Source organism: Macaca mulatta, chromosome 20 (assembly GCF_049350105.2).
Source record: "Macaca mulatta isolate MMU2019108-1 chromosome 20, T2T-MMU8v2.0, whole genome shotgun sequence".
Taxonomy (NCBI): Eukaryota; Metazoa; Chordata; class Mammalia; order Primates; family Cercopithecidae; genus Macaca; species Macaca mulatta.
The window spans coordinates 74,157,501-74,170,873 of NC_133425.1; the positions used below are offsets into that span (position 1 = coordinate 74,157,501).

General features: G+C 44.4%; 1 protein-coding gene and 2 long non-coding RNA genes across 4 annotated transcripts in view; all 3 read left to right on the forward strand.

Annotated features, from left to right (window-relative positions):
* Positions 1-13,373, forward strand: part of WWOX (WW domain containing oxidoreductase) — a 1,123,672-nt gene that overhangs the window by 651,586 nt on the left and 458,713 nt on the right. The gene's annotated exons all lie outside the window — the stretch shown is intronic.
* Positions 1-13,373, forward strand: part of LOC144338237 (uncharacterized) — a 156,759-nt gene that overhangs the window by 91,470 nt on the left and 51,916 nt on the right. The gene's annotated exons all lie outside the window — the stretch shown is intronic.
* The window catches only part of LOC144338239 (uncharacterized), a 29,778-nt gene that overhangs the window by 13,956 nt on the left and 2,449 nt on the right, over positions 1-13,373 (forward strand). The window lies entirely within an intron of this gene.

The window sequence follows — 13,373 nt, forward strand, 5'->3', positions numbered from 1 at the left end:
GGTTAGATAGACTTCTTCTGCCACCGTAATGAAGTACAGGGTTCCTTACTGTGCTCCATAGCTGCAGAGTCACAGGAAGCTTGCAGCAGGCCAGTGGTAAACTCTGAGTGACTTCTGAGTCACACTGTGACCTCCCCAGAGCTAGGACCATGACTTTTCCTCTGGATTCTTAAGTACCTGGCTGAAATTGTGTTTCCCAAATGAAAGTGTGATCCTGAAGGCCATGTTCTTGGTGGTTCATAGGAGGATGCTTATTCAGCTTGGTCAAAGCAAGATGGTCATACTGGGTTTTGGTGCCCACACCTTCCTAACACTTGCAGCAGAGGGCATTAGGATTATGTTTAGCCACCAATTTTTGAGGCACCCAACGGTGATTGGATGTCATGTGCTTTCAGAAGGCACACTACCTATCTTTGGTTCCTCCCAGCTCTAGGAAAGGGATTGTGGAATTGGGTTGGGTGACAATAGGCTGGTGAGAAGAGGGCTGGGCTGAGTGTAAAGAAATTCCTTGGCTGTGCATGGTGGCTCACGCCTGTAATCCAGGACTTTGGGAGGTTGAGGTAGTTAAATCACCTGAGGTCAGGACTTCGAGACCAGCCAGGCCAACATGGAGAAACCCCATATCTACGAAAAATACAAAAATTAGCTGGGCTTCATGTTGCACGCCTGTAATCCCAGCTACTCCGGAGGCTGAGGCAGGAGAATTGCTCGAACCTGGGAGGCAGAGGTTGCAGTGAGCCGAGATCGTACCATTGCACTCCAGCCTGGGCAACAGGGAGAGATTCCATCTCAAAAAACAAACAAACAAAAAAGCCACAAAACAGATATTCCTTGTTATGGAAGAAAAAGCAGGAAATATGTTTTTGAATAATCTGGGTCGGATAATTGTGCATTTATTATTCTTAGGATGCATACACGCGTAGAACTCAGTCAACTTACTCTCTCCAAATTATCTCATCCATGGAGACATTGCCTCAGGAGTCAAGCCTCGTGGTGTGCCTCCTGCTGTCACCACATCTGACCACCTAACTGACCCCACTGTGGCCACCTTTGCCACCTGCCCTGCTTTAGTCCCTTCTCTGCATTCGCCCCCATGCCATCTAGCACTGCTGAGTTTGAAAATAATTGCATCTCCTGAAAACTCCCCTTCTTAGAAAGCAAGTCCCAACACCATCAGCCTAAAGTTGAAGAAATGGGGCTCAGGAAGGGCTGGAGTCTTCAGGCGTGCTTACAACGCTGACATGACTCAGATGGCTGGCTGCTCTGTCCTCTGTGCTTCTAAGTGAAATTACCCATCGGGGGACTCCTGAAAGTTAAATCAAGCAGCCTCTCTTGAAGCAGAGCAAATGCCGATGTGATTTGTGAAGATGGCTCTGCTAATAGCGTTGGCAGCATCCTTTGGCTTGGACCTTTGTACCCTAGCTGGCTGCAGAAGGGAGGGAAGAGACAGCCTTAGAAAACCGATTTCCATTGCCCTCTGACCATGAGAAGACCCCTGTTTAGGAGCCAGAATTCAGAGTTCCAGGTGCAGAGGGGGATTCCACAGTGTGCCGTGTGCAGAGAGCACTTGCCTTTCAGGCGTAGGGGCGCCGTTTAATTTCTCTTAGTGCTGGAAGGGGACTTGGTGAAATTGATTTGGCAAAAAGGTTAATGTGTTGTTATGGCTGCCAGTTGGCCGATTGAAGCGCTAGTAATTGGGGCAAGGGAAGCGTTCAATTTGACACACCAAATGCAGGTCCACCCTGGTGGATATCTTGGTTACAGCACTCTGTGTGTGTGTGTGCATGCACGTGTGTGTCTTAGAGATGTTTTTGCTCCTTTTGTAACTCCTGTAATGAAAAGAGTTGACATTATCATCCTTTGTCTACTCACCAGCCCCCACCTGCAACCCTCATAGAAAAAACAAGAGTTTATTTTTTCACTATGTCACATTGTTGGAGAATTGTGCAAATACAAGCCCTTCTCTTATAGGCCACAGGTCTCCTAAGTGCAGTGCACCATGAGGATCCACTAGGGCAGTGGCCAGCAAAGTCCCTGTCCAGCCAGCCACTTGTTTTTATAAATAAAGTTTTACTGAAACACAGTCATGCCTGTTAGTTTAGGAAATGCATAGTGCTGCTTCACACTGCAGTGGGAGAGTGAGTAGTTACCACAGAGACCATTTATCTCACAAAGCCTAGAATCTTTATTATAATCCTGTAACAGAAAGCATTTACTGACTCCTTAGCATTGCCCTGTCTAGCAAATAAAAATGCAAGATCCTGGCCGGGCACGGTGGCTCACACCTGTAATCCCATCATTTTGGGAGGCTGAGGTGGGCAGATTACTTGAGGTCAGGAGTTCAAGGTCAGCCAGGCCGACCTGGTGAGATCCCGTCTCTACTAATAATACAAAAATTAGCTGGCATGGTGGCGCATGCCTGTAATTCCAGTTACTCAGGAGGCTGAGGCAGGAGAATTACTTGAATCTGGGAGGCACAGGTAGAAGTGAGCCAAGATCGCCACTGCACCCCAGCCTGGGCAACAGAGTGAGACTCTGTCTCAAAAACGAACAAAAATTCTGGCTGGACACAGTGGCTTATGCCTGTAATCCCAGCACTTTGGGAGGCTGAGGTGGGTGGATCACTTGAGGTCAGGAGTTCAAGGCCAGCCTGGCCAGCATGGCAAAACCCTGTCTCTACTAAAAATACAAAAATCAGTGGGGCATGGTGGTGGGTGTCTGTAGTCTCAGCTACTCAGGAGGCTAAGGCAGGAGAATTGCTTGAATCCAGGAGATGGAGGTTGCAGTGAGTTGAGACTGTGCCACTGCACTCCAGCCTGGGTGGCAGAGTGAGACTCTGTCTTAAATAAATAAATACATACATACATACATAAAGTAAGATGCTCATGTAAATTTTAATTTTAGATAAATAATGGATAATTTTTTGGCAAAAGAATGTTTCACATTTAACTGGACATTCTCTCTGTCTCCCTCCTTCCCTCCCTCCCATTCCCTCTCCCCACCCCCTACAATGTCTATATATAATTTTAACGTGGCAGCCCTATGACCCCAGCACTAGGATATGGATAGAAAACATAGTAGCCCCTATTTACATTTATCTTTTATCTCAACCCATTTAAATGTCTGTTCCTTGGAATGTTTTATAATATTACATGTAGTAGATGGTACATCCTGCAGATAAATCAGTGTACAAATAATAGGGGTGAGTATGCTCAAAACTTACTTTTACTGATAAAGGTCCATGATCAAGGCGGTTTGGAGACCACTCAGGACAGGGAAAAGGCAGACTCGTGTGACCCATCAGGGCTTCAGGGTGCCCTCTGGTGAAGCGTAGCAGCAGGGCAGAGCCCCACCTCTAGCTCTGGCTCAGGTTAAGTGCTTAAACGCCCTGACTTCTGTGTCTTCATGTGCAAATGGAGATAATAGTCAGTACCTATGCAGGTTACTGTGAAAACAGGTCAGAAATGCTTATCTACAGCGTGGACCAGAGCCTCTGATGTGTACTAGGCGCCCTATAAGTGTTCTTTCCTTTGACTCAAATGACAATCAGTTTCTAGGGAAAGGAGCGCACAGCGATCCCCAGCACACCACGAGCAAGCTCTCTGCAGCATTGCCCTGGCTGCGCTGGTGACTCACTTGGGGCTAAGACTGTTTATGTCTGTGGAGTCAGAGTATTCTGCCCTGCGGTTTCGGTTCACATGAGGTTGGGCGACACAGTTTTGTTTTCACTTTGGTTTATCGTGTGAGTTTCCATCCATCAACTCTTTTGTATCTGATGTGCTTGCGAAACTTTGCGGGAATTCACTTGAAACTGTCCAGTGAACAGCCATGGCGACTCTCATGGTCAGAGCCGGGGGTTTCGCGGTGCGGGGTCTGGTCAAGGAAATGACCACTTCCTGGGCCTCCCAAAAAGAGGAAGGAGAAGGCCCTGGCTTGTGGGAGAGTAAGAGGGGCCTTGTCAATGGCTCCCAAGCACGGTACCCCCACCTCCCCACATACAGTCCAAACCCTCACTGCAGCCGGGAGGTAGGTGTCTGCCGTGCTCGTGAACAGGAAGTGAACCCTGTCAGCCCCCGAAAGAAACACCCGTCTCTCTCCTTGGAGGAGACACTTGAGTGTCTTTCTCTGTGTGCTGCAGCCCTTTGAAAGGCAGACAAGTCACTCCCTGATTGATATCAGTTCCCAAGGCAAGGTTCAGGCTGGCAGAGGAGGCCACTCTTTCTGCACTGGAGAGCAAAAGCCATCTTATCTCTCTGAATGCGAGGTGACACTGAGGAGATGAGAAGAGCTACAGTGGCCCTGTGTGCCCCTCAGAGGCCGATATTCCCTTATTTGCCGATCTAGAAAGAAGACGGTGTGTGCTGTCATTTGTTTCTTAACTCATTGATTCACAAACAAAATCTTCCCAGGTATCTGCTTCATGCCCTATGTTGTACTATGGCCTGAGATGATGAAGATTCGGTGTCTACCCTCAAGAAGCATCATTTAGAGAAGAAATTAGAAAAGTAAGTGAGGCAGGAGAATAGGGTCTGGAGGCAGGGAACCTAAGGCTGATTCATGCTGACTTTCTAGAACTAAATCAAAATGAAAACGCCAACTTTCCACACCTAAGTTATAAAAGGACCAGAGGCTACTCCCTCTGCAACCCCTCCCCACTTTTCTGAGTGACAGATGGAAAATTCAAAATACCCCTGATTGGTTGCTTTTCATGACAAATCAGATATTTGCATAGGAGCCTAACTTTGTAACTTCGCTTCAACCTCTGATTGGTTGCTTTCCACAACCAATCAGACGTTTGCATAGGAGTGTAACTTATTTCCACCGCCAGTCCGACTGATTGTGGGCCATTACTTCATTTGCATGAGGTGTATACTAAGCGGCCAATGGGAAACCTCTAGAGGGTATTTAAACCCCAGAAAATTCTGTAACCAGGCTCTTGAGCCTCTATGCTTGGGCTTCTCCCACCGTTTGGAGTGTACTTTCATTTTCAATAAATCTCTACTTTTGTTGCTTCATTCTTTCCTCGTTTTGTTTGTGCGTTTTGTCCAATTGCTTATTCAAAACGCCAAGAACCTGGACACCCTCCGCCGGTAACATAAGGAATGTCTAGATGTGGTGTGAAGAATATTGGGGTACACCACAGCAGCGTGTGCTGTCAGAACCCAGTAAACAGGCATTCGACACAGATCAGAAGGTCCGTGAAGGTGATATTTGAACTAAGTTTTGAGGGCTGAATAAGAGTTGGTGAAAAGGCCGGGCTTAAGGAAGGATATATAGTAAGCTGAAGGCACAGGACTTTAAAAACACATAGGCTGTAACTGCAAGGTGTGTCTCAGAAGGTACATGTGACGTTTGATTTTTATTTGTTTGCTTACTTAGAGTAACTGCATGATCATTATATGCAGAAGACGCTTGAAGGGGCCAGGTTAGGAAGGGCCTATGGTCCACACTGCTTTTTTTTTTTTTTTTTTTTTTTTTGAGATGGAGTCTCGCTCTGTCACCCAGGCTGGAATTCAGTGACAGGGTCTCGGCTCATTGCAACATCTGCCTCCCGGGTTCAAGCAATTCTCCTGCCTCAGCCTCCCGAGTAGCTAGGATTACAGGCACCTGCCACTATGCCTGGCTAATTTTTGTATTTTTAGTAGAGATGGGGTTTCACCATGTTGGCCAGGCTAGTCTCGAACTCTTGACCTTAAGTGATCCACCTGCCTCAGCCTCCCAAAATGCTGGTATTACAGGAGTGAGCCACTGTGTATTTCTATTACCGGCCCGCACTGCATTTCTATTACCTCAAAATGTGGAAAGTATTAATTACAAAGGAGATTCAAAAGTAAAACTGGTTTCTTGGCCTGAAGACCCACATGGTGACTTCACTAAGGTCATTGGTTAAGCAAAGAAGAGTAAAACTCCAGTTTTCCTCAAAGCTTCAACTTTGTCTGTTTCCTGCTACATCAAGTCTTAATTTCCCTACCTGATTCAGGCTGCCCGTAACCTGACTTCCTCCCGACTCCTGGTTTCCCCAGTCCCTGCTCCCCAGCACATACCATTTATTCAGTGTGGGCCAGTGATGCCTGCCATTGCATTTTATTGATGAAGAAACAGAGATCCCAAGAGGTTAAAAAACTGACTGTAGGAGCCAACACTAGTTTAGAGTGGAGGTTGAATTTGAACATGCCTCTCTCTGTGAAAGCCAGGGTCCCTTCAGCCAGGATCTTTCCTGGAAGAACTCAGTATTAAGGCGCTTGATTAGTTCTTCCTGTTGGTGGACTGACTGATCGCAGTTGGATCTTTTAGCAAGCTTTTGGCTGAGCTGGGCATCTTCCCCGCCTCCCTCCACCTCTCCCTTCAAAAGCCTGAGTTTCCAAGGCTTTCTGCCATGGGTACTTAGCTTTGAAAAACTGAGCATATTTTTCATTCTTGTTGCCGGCCTCTCCCTGTGTCATGGCTATTATTCCCTTGTCCCTCACCATTGACCTAGGTCAATACACAATGTGGAAGGACCCTATTTTAGTGGTTAGCGTTTGGGGGTCACTCCACAGAGAGGGGTTTGTGGAAATCCTTTTTTTTTTTCTTCTTTCTTTGGATCTGTTTGGAAATGTAACATTTTAAAGCCCTTCTTGGCTGGAGGATTTTTTATGGTAAACATAAAACGTTCATTGAAACATTAAACATTTTACAGCTGTTTTTCAGCACATAAATTTTCATAGACATCCACCCCCTCACTGCCACACCCCCTCATAGATTTCTTCTCCTTTTCCTCCTCCTTCTCCTCCTCTCTCTTCTTCCTCTTTTTTTCATCCCCCTCAAATCGTTCCCAGACCAGAGTTGAGGGTGGGTAGGTAGAGGGCTAGTTTACAAATAAAATACAATGGTTAGTGTAGATCATCTAGTTTGGAAAAAGCACATTGTATTTTAATACCAGGAACGTGTGCATGCCAGAAACCTGCCAAGGAAAACACAACTGCTGCTCCTTCCAGCCCTGACTCTAACTGCTGTGAACCGGAACCCTGCAGCAAGTCTCAGAAGGCTACCGCGGAGGCCCATAATCTGTCTCCATCCACAAGGGAAGGTGGAGGGGGACTACTCTGAGAAGGCCAAAATGCTCAGGAAAGCCAGAGCTAAGATGGTGCAAACCAGCATGTGATTTGTCCAAGGACATCTTTTTGATATGATGACCCATGGGTGGTTTGGGTACTTGTCAAAGCAGGGTCTGCTGACGTACTTGGGTCTAAAGTACAGCAGGGCTGAGCATGATGGCTCACACCTGTAATCCTAGTGCATTGGGAGGCCAAGGCAGGAGGATTGCTTGAGGCCAGGAGTTCAAGACCAGCCTTGGCAATATAGCAAGACATTGCTGGACAAAAAAAATTTTAAAATTAGTGGGAAATGATGGTGCATGCCTGTAGTCTCAGCTACTTGGGAGACTGAGGCAGGAGGATCACCTGAGCCCAGGAGCTTAAGGCTGCGCTGAGCCATGATCATGTCACTACACTCCAGTATACTCCAGCAAGGCTAAAGTCCTTTGTAGTAATACTAGCTATCAGCACCCTTGCCATAGTCTCATGAGCACTGAAATGAACTTTCTTGCTCCTAGATTTTTGGCTCTTGGCCACATAACTTTTTTTCCTCATGGGATATTGTCAACATGATGTCAGCCGAGTCTTGAGATGTGCTTGCACGACTGGGTTTGTACTCTTGTATTTTTCCCATTGCCGATGCCTCTTCTTCAGCTTAGGCTCCAGAATGAGATAGATGAAACAGACCTGAATCTGACTTAGACTTTGGAGCCATGTTCAGCAAACCCAGTCAATATCAGACCAACCTCGGCCAATCCATAGACTAGTGAGTGAGGAAAATAAATATTTGATCTTGTGAATTATTGAAATTTTGAGGTTGTTTGTCATGTGGCAGTATTTTGGCAGTAGCTGATGAATACACCACCTCCCATCCCTAGTGGCTTCCTATTCCATTTAGAGTAAAAATCCACACTCTTTTCCAGGGTCTACATGTCATGAAGACCTGAACTCTTGCCTGCCTCTCAGAGTTTATTTCCTACCGCAAGTAGCTTTGCCCAATGTCCTCTCAATGTCCTGCAACTGCTATAGTCTTCTTTCTTTTCACGGGATACACAGAGCCTGTATCTGCTTCAAGGCCTTTGCACATGTTGTTTCTTTTGCCTGGGAAGAGTGGTGGCTGGTGCTTTCTTACCCTTTTTTTTTTTTTCTTTTTTTTTTTTGCGATGGAGTCTCGCTCTTGTCATCCAGGCTAGAGTGCAGTGGCACGATCTCGGCTCATTGCAACCTCCGCCTCCCATGTTCAAGCGACTCTCTAGCCTTAGCCTCCCAAGTAGCTGGGACTACAGGCATCCACCACCACTAGTATCTAATTTCTTATCCTTCTAACACAGTTTAAATATCACTTTCTCAGAGGCCTACCCTGACCATCCTACCTAAGTAACAATAATAAAATAAAAATAACCATCATTTATGAAGTGCTCATTACGTGCCAGTGTTCTTTGCATCTCCCAACAACCCTAGGAGACAGGTGTTACAGTCAGCCTTAGTACTGTTCAGATGAGGAAACTGACGGTAAGAGAGCCTTGGCAAGCGCAGTTACTTAGCTAGCAAATGGTGGAGTTGAATTCAAACCTTCCCTCTCCACACCCGCTATGTTTCTTTTCTTTTGAGGACTTACCACTCTCTGAGTATGTATACATTTGTTTCCTTGGTTACTGTCTGCCTCTTCCCTAGAGCGTCAGCCCATGAGCTTGTCCAGCCTACAGAGGAGATGCTGCAGTCTGGCAGAGCATCGATTGCTCAACATACCAGAGTTTAGTCCTACCTCTGTCTCCAAGCTGCTCCTTGATCAAGAATAAACTACAATCCTTCTCTCTGCCTCAGTTTTTCCACCTGTCAAAGGAGGGGCATGCTCTTGAATGCCTGAGTTTTTCTAAGACTCAGCATCTTGCAGCCAAAATAACCATGCTGCATAGTGGTCCTGTTGCATAGCAGCCTAAGAAACTACAAGTTCATCTGTGCCAAGGAGTATTGAACTTGGCCAGAGCGCTTGGGATCTACAGAAGTGTCCCATATCTATTAGCTTTTCCACAGACTCTGCTATTTCTCTCCCAGACCTGATCGTCCACTCCTGTATCTAACATTTATCCATTGCACCCTGTGTAATTGCTGAATTCCTGAGCTACCAAGATGAACAGGCACCAAAGCTAGGGCAGTGTCCACTCAATACATATCTGATGAATGAATGAATGAACCTTGTCTACTACAAGGAGCTCACCACAAATATCCATTTTAATCTACTGTAAAATAGCTGAAAAGACTGTATGCAAATAATTACTGTTGCCCAGTGGTGGAGGTGCTTCTCTCTTTCTGGAAAGTCTTTCAATCATTTCTACATGCAGCATTTACTGGGCATTTTTCCACGCCAAGCCCCAGGGATACAGAGTTAAATAAAACAGAAGCTTAATCCAGCCATGCTGGCTGTCAAGTTCACCTTTCGGGTCCTTTCTGCCATTCTCTTTAGGGTCTTGCCCCATCTTGGCAGCAAGCCTGCTTTACCATTGGAGACCTCAGCTCTGATTACAGTGTCCGCGATCAACATGCCCTAACTGGTTAGTGGATGGCAGCTGCATGAAGTCACTGGGCGCAGATAGGAATCAACAAGGAAGATTAGGTAAAGTACTTATTTGAGGTGCTGTCAGGGCCCGTGGCAAAGGGTTCCCTCATTCCCTCTGCAGTTATTTTTCATGCACACTCGGATTACACTGCTCGGTGATATTACATCTGCATGCGTCTCGCCCTCTGACACGGCAAACACAGATGCTGCCCAAATCCTTGTAAAGCCGTATATCTTAAGTAGGAAGGAACATCTTTGCGGGGGAGGTGAATTGATTTGCAAAGCAGCCTGACACGTGGTCTCTTATTTCTCTTTGCAATCAAATAATTCATCTTTATGCCCCTAGGGCCATAGTGAAATTCGAACCTGAACCAAAACAACGACTGCAAAGGTTTATTTGTAGCAGTGGGATCAGAGAAATTAGCCAAGTGTATTCTAAAATTGTCAATTGCTGATCACATGGTCTGGATGTGTTTTACTCCTTAGAGGTGGGTGGACCGAGACTACGGTGGCATAGCCCTCTGTGACCCAGGGCTGTCTGCATGGGTACGCAGATATAACATACACTTCCATGGGTTGACCTGTGTGCCATACGTCACATGCAGACTACTGTTGAACCACCTACATCATAGGTAGATCCTGCATTTTAGAAATGAGGAAGCAGGGCACGAGAGAAGTTCAATCCTCTGCCCTACAGAGAGGAAAGGGGGAAAAAATGGACTTTTAAGACAGCTGAAATTCAAAACAAAACAATGTTTAAAAATTCAATACAGCCTTTTGCATTAAAATTACCATTTTAATAATAATTTAAAGGAGAGAAAGAGACCCAAAATACTCAAACTCAGGTTTTGAGTTCTGGTGACAGAATATTAAATCATAATGAAGCATTTAATGTTTTGTTGTTGTTACGGTTGTTGTTTTACACTAGGGGTATGCAAACTAGTTTAAGGATGTGTTTATTTTAGTGGGGAAAATAAACGTGGAGGACATACATTTGGAGGATAAGGGAGCATGAATTAGGCTGGAGGAAGTGTTTTCTGGTCGAGCTAAGGAGGAAAAATTATAGACCTTAAAATAGGTGTCATTTATTATATATCTGTGAAAATGGGCCAAATAGATTGCCTCCGTTAAAGCCGTATTGGATGTTCAAATCTCGAGTTACCTGAAATGCAACTGTACTTCCTATATTTAACCAGGCTTTTTATAAACTGCTCCTCTTAACACCTCAAGCTGACAGCCACATCCTGGGTGGTTATTTAATACCGAGTTTGACTTTCTTCAGTTTGAGGGTCCTCAAAATAGAAGGCCAGAGAGTAGACTTTTAGAAGTCTTGCACTGTTTACAAGTCAGATGCTTTTTGGCAGAGTGACTGTGAGCTCCCCCTAACAATCCCTTTTTGTTGTTCCGTAGTAGATAGACTCTATCAGGGAAAAAGAGGAGAAATAAAATAAGACAGCATTTGGAGGGCATTGCTGAAAGTCTTTTTCACACCTTAAAAACAAGGAAGAAGACAAATGAAAACAACAAAGTGAGCAACACCTCTGCGAAAGTAGAAGTGCTTGCAGAGTTCAGCTGCTGCCTTATTCAAAAACAGGAAGAAAAACCCACTGCCCAGGTCAGCTGGTGGGTGATCTCCATTTAACTCCTATTCAGAGCCTCAGTTTCTCTGCAGGACAGAAATGAGAGGCACAAAATTTCATAGCTGTCCTGCCCCTCCTGTGGTCTGTAAGAACAGGACCAGGACTCCTAGTTGTGAACCCGAAAAGATTCCCATTCAGATCAGGAGTCACTCTTTTTAGTAGAGTGATTTATTTTCCTTTGAATGTATACCCACTAATAAGATTGCTAGGTCAAATGGTAATTCTATTTTTAGACCTTTGAGAAATCTCCAGTTTGTTTTTCATAGGGACAAGGTTGCAGGAAAAGAGAAGAGTGGCGTTTCAAACATTGAAGCCATACCTACTTCCAAAAAGAATTTGACTCAAAAGGGAATAGTACAGTACATATAAAAGACAGATGGATTTGTTTTATGTTTTGAACTACATATCAGAAATTAATTAGAATAAAATATGAGATAAATATACCAGGAACCTTTATGAAGTATTTCTTACAGCTGGCATTAAATTTAGCTGGGTTTCCTGGGAGTCAAAAGCAAAGAGTTTTCAACCAAAAAAAGAAACAGAGATGTATAGTAACACAGCTCTGTCTTGTAACATAGTTCTAAGAATTTATCAGATTTTATATATATATATGTGCAAAGTTTGTATATAAATATATGTGTAAAGACCCAAAACTCATATAAAAGACAAGGTGATATGATATTTTAAAATAGAGTTTACTAAAAATAACAAAACATTCTTCTGTCAGTCACGAATGCATTATATTTCTGTAGATACAAAAATAGGGTTTGATATTAAACAGTACTTTAAGAAAGCCATTTCTGCAGAGTTAAAAAATGTGTAGGTCCAGTTCCTTGCCAACATGGAGACATGTTGAGATGAAAGCAGAAGGAAGGAAGGGAGGGAGGGAGGGAAAAGGGAAAGAGAGAGAAAGAAAGAAAAAAAGAGAAAGAAAGGAAATTCTAGAAAAAGAAAGGAAGGAGGGAGGGAAGGTAAGAAAGAAATTAATTCCCCTCTTAGAGTAAGACTGGAGGCAGAGTGGTCACCCAGATGAGAATGACTTGCTTCTGGTCCCTGCCTGTGGAAGTGGGCTGCCACAGTACTCCTAAATAGAACTGGCATTTTCTTTTAAAAAAGAAGGAAGAAGATGAGGAGAGAGAGGACACAAAATTCACTCACAGGAGTGAACATAAATTCTAACCTTGATTATTTAAAACAAAGACCAAGTTTTAACAATCAGTTGTCTCAGTCCGTAAAAGAAATATCTCTTGTACGATGCCTGCTTTTGAGTAATTCACTTGGACATATACTGAAAATTTAAGTAGTTGAGTGACTTAAAATATCGGTAAATGTTCTTTAATATTTTGTCTGTCAGTGTTAGAGACTAGACTATCAGGTTAAAACAAGGATGTTCTTTCTTTCCTTTTTTTTTTTTTTTCTTTTTTTGATGGAGACTCACACTCTGTCGCCCAGGCTAGAGTACAGTGGTGCGATCTCAGCTCCCTGCAACCTCTGCCTTCCGGGTTCAAGTGATTCTCCTGCCTCAGCCTCCCAAGTAGCTGGAATTACAGGCACACGCCACCATACCTGGCTAATTTTTGTATCTTTTGTAGACATGGCATTTCGCTCTGTTGGTCAGGCTTGTCTCTTAACTCCTGACCTCAGGCTTCCCAAAGTGCTGGGATTACAGGCATGAGCCGCCACGCCTGGCCAAGAATATTCTTTCTAATATGATTTAGCTAACAGGTTCAGCAGATTTTTAAACTCACTTTCAAATCATGATAAAATTCTATAAGATAAACATTTGTCTTCTGTTTTCCCATGATAATGGTTTAGCATTTATGGAGCCCTGCTTTGTGCTAATGAGTTTATATGCCCTATCTTCTTTAATCTTCACCACAACTTTATGAAATAAGTGGTATCCAATAAATTTAATCACATAATTACTTAAATGGCCTGGCGAGCCACCCTACCTAGCTGGCCAGGAATTCCAAGAGTCAGGCTTCCTGATCCAAATCTGTCCTGGTCCCATCTTGGCTTGGTGCCACCAGTAGCAACCACACACTCCAGCTTAAGTATCAGTGGGGGTAATTCTAGGCCCTTTGTCTGGCTGGTTCTTCC